Raw genomic sequence first — 8,241 nt, forward strand, 5'->3', positions numbered from 1 at the left:
TCTCTCCCTCTCTCTCTCTCTCTCTCTCTCTCTCTCTCTTTCTCTCTCTCTTGCTCTCTTCTTCCTCATCTGCAGCTGTGGCCAAATACACGACCGTAAGCGCTAAAAGACAGGTGGCCGCTATGAGCAGGCTCTGAGTTATGGTCACTTACTAGTTTAAAATCTAAAATCGTAAAAATTTATCCTTCCATTTCATTTTCATCCAATCATATTCAACATAACAGCTTCTTTGCAGTGATAAACGTACACACTCCCTTTGAGAACGCGTTTGTGGAAAACTATGTCATTATTATAGTTGTTCTGTGCCTATGTCTGGATGAAAATAGTCCGCGCGCGTGTGTGTGTGTGAGTGTGTGTGTGTGTGTGTGTGTGTGTGTGTGTGCGTGTCTGTGTATAAATATATATTGTATGAGAAGAAAGGAAATAGAAAGAACGGTTTTGAAAATGGGTATTCCAATGTAAAGCGCATTGAGCTACTTTTTTGGAAATGCACTTTATAAATTTTTTTTTTTCATAATTAAAACTGTTGCAGCAAGTAACTACTGCGAGCAGGTTTTGAGGCCAACTTTTCTTGAAAAAGACCGACCGTTATGGCTTTGAACGGTTTAAAAAGGTTAAAATAGAGTAACAACTCGAGAATGTCACATTAGATCATAAGAACACGCGACCGCTAAGGCAGGTTCGACAGTACCTTTTACTGCTGATAACAAAACTTTTCAAGTTATCAAGTTTCGCTAATTTAAAGGTAAAAAACTATTCCTGGGTTCCTGAAGGTGTTATCTCTAACTCAGAGGTTGACGTGTAATGACCCTCCATCCTGCCGCTGCCCATTCTGCTATATACAGGCCAGTCCATGTATATATTTTGGCTATACTGGTTTTTTAAAAAAAGAGCTGATTATAGGAATATCTGTTGTGCAGTGAGGTTCACAATTATTACAGATTGCTAACAAGCATCAAAGCTTGTCATCAAATTTGCACTGGTTAAGGATGACCCTTGACTATACCCAGCACGGAAAAGGTTTTAGTTCTAAGTCCTTGCCCATCCCAACTCCAGTTCAGAATGTTAGTTTTTCACTTTCTATGCCTCATGTCGCCCTCCTCTCCACAACTCTGTGAAGGTCTCGTCTTTCTAGCAATCGATGAATTGCTATCTGAAATAGTATTGTCTCTGAAATCGACTAAAAACTATATCATGTTCAAATCCACTCCAACTCCTCCACAACAAAAATCGTCAGTCATAGACACCCTGGCTGGTTCGTTCTGTTTTGTTAACAGAGTCTATGGACGAGGATCAAATGAATCATTGTCTCTGGCGATGAGCAGTGAGCGTCAATAACATTGTGCCTTGAAGCCATTGTAGCTGCGATTTCACTATTCCTCTGAATCCGTAGGAAATAAATTCAACACTACTTAATTAACGGAAGATCCACCCCTCCCCTTCAATCTCCAGAACCCTTTCTCCGCATCCATGGTTAGTTTCTCATTGCACAAACATTTTGTGTACAATCTCCATTATTCTTCGGCAAGGTACAAGCCACACCCAGGTGAAATTTTAAATCAATAAATCACTGAGAGAAAATTCCGGAAAGTAATTTATTATTTATCTTTTTATTTATTAATTATTTCTTATATATCTCGGAGCAAAACGCACAATGGATAAAAACAATTATGTCTTATTCATTTTAAAATAGAATGATTTTTTCAGTTACTCCTTTATTTATTTTTTAAAGAAAAATACGTGGAAAACAGACGGCTGCTGACGACACACATTCCGAGCAACAACAACAAAATAATAGTAATAATAAAAACCAATGAAACATTGCAGAGTAAATAGGAGCCGGCTGAATGAATCAAACCTGATCAGAACTTAAAGAAGAGCAGAGAACAGAGACAGAGAGGATTAGAGGGCAATGGCCTACGTTGTCTGCCACAGACATGGCGATCGAAGAGTAAAAAAAAACTTAGAGCCAGACACTGGTTCTTTTCTTACATATATTTAGCATCGAGCTCCGACGTCATAGGAAGAATGGTAGTGTTGTTGGGTTTGATTAATTAATTCTGCGGGCCAGTAATCCGACGAAATCTTTGTGTAATGAAGAGTCTCATTATTTTTTTGTTATTGTTTTTATTCTTGTTCTTGGAAATTCATGTCGCAAAGAGGATTTTTGTCCTGGTGGTTTTCATATTTCGTGCTGCACGTGAATGGAACATTGGCGTCACTGTACAACTCCCGGACACTGAAATCTGCACTGGTGCTTCAGACAAATAGGGAAATCAGACTGATGTGTTTTCCATGTGTGTGTGTGTTGAGAGAGAGAGAGAGAGAGAGAGAGAGAGAGAGAGAGAGAGAGAGAGAGAGGGAGAGAGAGAATGGAGACAGACAGACAAATAGAATGATAGATCGATATATTGATTGATAGAGAGATAGGTAGATAGATAGATAGATAGATAGATAGATAGATAGATAGATAGATAGATAGATAGATAGATAGATAGATAGATAGATAGATAGATAGATAGACAGATTGATTGATATCGCAATATTACCATTAGTTGTCTTCAAAGAGATCATTCTGTCATAGTGCTTCAGCTTACAGTTGATCTAATGAAATGAGATTCTACGAAGAAGACAAAGGAGAACATTGTTAAAGTAGTTCTACATTATGTTTTGGAAAAAAAAAACTAACTAAAGAGACACAAACAAGTGAAAAGAAAAAAAATGACAGAAAAAACAAACAAAAACTAGCAAAATTTGTTTGGAAACTGACGGAAACTAGAGAGCATGCACAGGGTGGGTGGATGGGTGGGTGGGTGTTGAAGGGTGTATCTGAATTCCTGGCCAATTAGCTGAAACTGCTAGCTGTGTGCACCTTTGTGGGTATCAACTATCCTAAAGGGCATCCAGGAATAGAACTCTTGAATTTGATCTATTTGTGATCCTTACCCCTTGTGGCATAAAGTTAGCCCTTCTTTTTACTCTTTGTAATTTTATATTCATCATGTAATGTGCACATCGTCATCGATAGTGCTGAGATAGTATAATCGTCCGCTTATGAGTTAGTTTTAATCTAAATAGCGCGTGTATGTACGCTAATGTACATGTATTTATCATTATTATAATTATGATGATGATAATGTTTATCACAATAATGATGATGATGATGATGATGATGATGATGATGATGATGATGATGATGATGATGATGATGATGATGATGATGATGATCAGCATCACCATTATTCTCTATTGTTATCACAATTATTATTATTATTATTATTATTATTATTACTTTATTAATATTATCATTATTATTAAATTATCATTATTATTATTATTATTATTATCATTAATAATATTATTTTTATTATTATTATTATTATTATTATTATTAATATTATTATTATTATTATTATTATTATTATTATTATTATTATTATTATTATCATAACTTCTACCATTATGTTATGACTATCATTTTGTCCCAATTTTAGTAATTAAACAAATTACTCAAGCTCCTTAAATTAAAAACAGATTCGAACCCGAGTCACCTTCACCAATTCAGCAGATTAATCCCTGAACAACAGATCTCGGAAACGGAAAACATAACAGTAAGTATCGATCTACAGTTCGATACTTTAACAGTCCACCCCGCCCGCTTTAACGTTTCTTTCTGTTTCCTCTGAATAAAAAAAACCCAGCCAGCCCTGTGGTATGTTTATACAAAGGAAACCGCGAAAGACTGAAAGAATGAATAAAAGAAGAAAAAGAATAATCTCGCGGGAGGTTCCCTCATATCAACATAGACATATTTTTTTTTCTACACGTTGCAATAGTACCATCATCACAAGATAATATACTACGTGAGGGTGACCAAATATTTCAATCAGTAAAGAAACGAGGAATCCACAGACTACGGAACCTTTTCAGAAACTGAAAAGTTTGTAGACTCATAAATAAATGCTTTTCTGCTTGTCTGTCGATTAATAATAATATTTTTGTTGAATTAAAGATTAGACTAAAATAAGCGACCGGAAGTCAAACAGGAATGAACGGATTAGTCTGCAAGCTTTTTAATGTGATATCCTTGTGATTTCCATTTAGTGATTTTGCGGATTAAAAATAAAAATTCTTTTTTTTTCGTGGAATAATCACATCATTGATTTTTTAACGAGTACATTTGAACCTTTACAGACTAAAGAAAGTCCCCTGAGCTGCGAGCCTTGAAGTATTTAACATTTTTGTTCATCTGAAGCTCCACCTCGAAACGAGTATGCAATGAAATACAAATGACAAAAGAAGCAGTATTTCAAAGAGGTAAAGTTAAGTAAAGGCACCTGGATGTTACCAGCAACGAAATATTTAACTATGGATTTTCCGTCTAAGGCGTGTATTATAATACGTAGCTTTACCTTGGGTTATGTTATATTAGTATGATCTGCAAGTACCAAACTGCAAACTATTTCAGAGAGATAAACAGATGGGCAGAGAGAAGGAGAGAGAGAGAGGGGAAGAGAGAGAGGGAGAGAGAGAGAGAGAGAGAGAGAGAGAGAGAGAAAGAGAGAGAGAGAAAGAGAGAGAGAAAGAGAGGGACAGAAAAAGAGAGGAGATAGATGGATAGATAGATAGATAGATAGATAAATAGATAGATAGATAAATAGATAGATAAATATATAGATAGATAGATAGATAGATAGATAGATAGATAGATAGATAGATAGATAGATAGATAGATAGAGATAGAGAGAGACAGAGAGGAGAGAGAGAGAGGAGACAGCAGAGAGAGGGGGTGCAGGAAAGAGAGACAGAGAGGGGAGAGATAGAGAGAGATAGAGAGAGAGAGAGGCAGACAGACAGAGAGACAGACAGAGAGACAAACAGACAGACAGACAGACAGACAGACAGACAAACAGACAGACAGACAGACAGACAGACAGACAGACAGACAGACAGACAGACAGACAGAGCGAAAAGGGGTGGGGGTGGCAGCATAGGATAAAATCTCTGCAAAATGCCAATGTAAAAGTTTGCACAAAATCAATTAAACGAAACAAGGGAAATTCCGTGAGCCCGTAACAGACAAGAATCTACTCGGATAAAAGTCCAGGGGGAGATTTCCTGCTACTTAATAAGCAATTAGAGCCTTCCTCCCTTAATTGTTCGTGCCCTCATCGGCATTTAGGTCGCCGGCTGTTTTGTCCTTGGATGTCAAGTAAGGACAAGCGAGACTGGTTGAATACAACAATTCCAAACGGGAATCGAACCAACGTCTTTTGTGCACGAGTAATGCTTCCTCAGACTTCGGTAAAACTTTCAAAACTTGGCAGACAGTAATATTTTAGCTACCGTACATTATGCTGTATCCTTTGGAAAGGCATTTTACACGAATTTCCCTCACTTCAACCAGGTGAGAATGAATACCCGACCATAGACAGCGAAAAATTTTGTCAGTAAAATAGTGTTTTAACTCCTATCAAAATGGCAGCTTGCGCCGTATGTTTCCCAAGCAGTTGAGATTATTTCAAAATGCTATCAGGTTTGCCGGAATATAGTATATTGTAAACGGGTGCGGTTGTGCAGTGCCGCCCAATTTTTAAAAAAATGTTCTATTACGTAAAACACCCACAATAATAAAAATATCAAAACAAGGTCCATAACTGTCAAATTCTGTATCTATAGCGCCGTAACCCATCTACTGTGCCATGCCAAAGTCCACACGCTTTAGCTAAACATAACAGGATATTCAATGGTGTAACCTGACCTATAAATCCCACTTTGGGATAACCCAAACGATGACGACACTCGTAGCGAGTGTGGCGGTACATTAATATTAATAAGACGACACATCTCAAATGTGCTCCAGCCGAGTAGTGCCGAAACATAGCCCACAGTAGGCCGTCTAAAAATAACGCGACAGACCATACGCTATTTCTTGCCAATATTATGTGAGCCCCTGAGCAGTCCAGCGGAGTGCTCAAGTGAATTGTGATTGGTTCATTGTCTGTCTTGCTACTATTTTAAGTGACTCTGTGACCATGAACCTGAGGGAGGTGAACGTGACCGTCCTATGAATTATGCCTTTGAATGGTTTTGTAATGGAGTTGTGAAAGTTATTACTTGAGTGTTCAGTTTCAATACAGGACGAACGAAATTGATGTTTAGCTAACGAACAAACTTACTACTAGAAATTAAAGCGACAAGTAAAAAGAATAAAAATAAAAGCACGAGGTACTCTCCCACTAAACCAAAGATCCTAAAATTCGCTCCGTCTCATTGACTATGCCCTTGACTATATTCAGCTTGCGATAGTTTAATTGTGCCCGCCCACTTTTTAGCCCCTCGAGCCGCCCCAGATTGTAAAGCGTATAAAGATTGCTGCTGAGCGGGAATTTGCGCTGTGCAAGTGCTATCTATCTATCTATCCATCTATCTATCTATCTATCTATCTTCTATGATGATGATGATGATGATGATGATGATGATGATGATGATGATAATGATGATGATTATTATTATTATTATTATTATTATTATTATTATTACATATTTATAGTATCTTTTGGTTGCATGATCCCGGAGGGGCAAGCCAGGGTTGTGGGGGACTGCGAGATTATTGGGGCTGACTGGAAATCGAGAAATGTCGGCGTTCATAGACCCCTGCACCCGTCTCCGAGATATTTCAAGACGTCTAGGAGAAGAAATCCAGCTCCATTACCGACTTTCCTATATCGCAAAAGCTGTGGCTCAGATCAAAGAAACATTTCGTCACAATCAATCAAAGGCGGCGGCGTGATCAAAGGGTAGGCCGGTTTAGACAACACAATGGCCAGTTAGAATTCCTCGGGTGTTCTCGGGGTATGAGACAGCCAAAACAAAAAAAGAAACAAGCTCCATTTTCCCTGAAGTTGCGATCTAATACATTACTGAGATAATAATGCATTATTATTGTACTCGGCTTCTCTTCGGAGAGAGCCGATTTTGTAATTAATACCTTATTAGGCCTGTTATTTGTCATATAAAACCCAACCAAATATTATTACTAAGTTTCATGTTTCTGTTTTGTGTATATCACATTTGGGTTCAATTTTGGAGATGAAAGAATCTAAATTATTCTTGATGGGGAATGATGTTATCAACGTTATATTTCGCACATAATATGATAAAGTAACATTTATGTGTAAGTGATTATATAAAAAACAAACAGAAGGAAAAAGTATTGGAGACCCGTCCATTGAATATCAAGACAGTGTTAAAGGGGCCGTTAAAAACATACAAAGATGAATTACTTTTACGAAGAAAAGTTAAAGCCAGTTTCGTCATAGGTGACCACCGTGATTCTCGAAAGTGGACACAACAAAAGTACACACAAAGTGCACATTATTTTAGACTATGAAATTAAAAAGTAGAAACCTTTTTAAAAAAGTTTTCCCAAGTTACTCACTGTTTCTCGTTCCAGCACCTCGCTTCGCGTGGACAGCTCACCAGCAGCGGTTTATCCACAGACAGAGAGCGCAAACTCGATTTAAGCGGTAGCGGCACTTTGCCTCGCCTTCCTCTCAACGTGAACGCCTACGACCGTCCGCCCGTCGTCACCGAATGAATCAGTCACGGGTGTGAGTCTGTGAGAGATGTCGCTCTTTCCCCAACCCCCCTTCCCGCCCCCTCCTCTTTCCCTCCCCCAGACGGACCCACCCACAAACACCCGTGTCAGGACGGCTCGCGCGCTGAGTACTCACTCTCACACGTACGTGCGTGGTTCCGGGTTGAGAGGAGGGTGAGGTAAGGGAATGAGCGAGGATACAGATTGGTGGTTTGGGGGGGGGGGGGTTGATGGGGCTTATGAAGGAGAGTTGGGTGTAAGGGCTTAAAAACTCATCGGTTACTAGTTGCTCATAATCATGTCTCTGTCTCTTTGGGACTTTCGCTTTTTGGCTTCGTGATTCACAGTCTCTGAGAATGGTAGGTTGGCAGGTGCTTTGGTATGGATTGCTCCATATTTCATATCAAGCGTCTACCATTCTTATCTCTACTCCTTCTATTCTTTGTCAGTTACTCTCTTGTAAAGCCTCTAATTTAGCTTTAAAGTTGTATTCTGCATAAGTGGGTAGTGCAAGGTTTTGAAATCCTTCATTACCTGGCCCGAGTCGGTCTCTTTGGTTGGACTACACGAATGAGTGAACCATGTGTTACACACTATTTATCTATCTCTCTCTCTCTCTCTCTCTCTCTCTCTCTCTCTCT

At 38.6% G+C, this 8,241-nt stretch overlaps 1 protein-coding gene across 1 annotated transcript in view; it reads right to left on the minus strand.

Annotated features, from left to right (window-relative positions):
• The window catches only part of LOC101847713 (carbonic anhydrase-related protein 10-like), a 130,825-nt gene extending 123,229 nt beyond the window's left edge, over positions 1–7,596 (minus strand). The window contains exon 1 of the mRNA XM_035968966.1: positions 7,442–7,596. The gene's annotated coding sequence lies outside the window, so the exon portion shown is untranslated. The remainder of the gene's footprint in view (positions 1–7,441) is intronic.
• Between the last annotated feature and the right edge of the window lie 645 nt (positions 7,597–8,241).

This window comes from Aplysia californica, unplaced genomic scaffold (assembly GCF_000002075.1).
Source record: "Aplysia californica isolate F4 #8 unplaced genomic scaffold, AplCal3.0 scaffold00100, whole genome shotgun sequence".
In the NCBI taxonomy this organism is placed as follows: Eukaryota; Metazoa; Mollusca; class Gastropoda; order Aplysiida; family Aplysiidae; genus Aplysia; species Aplysia californica.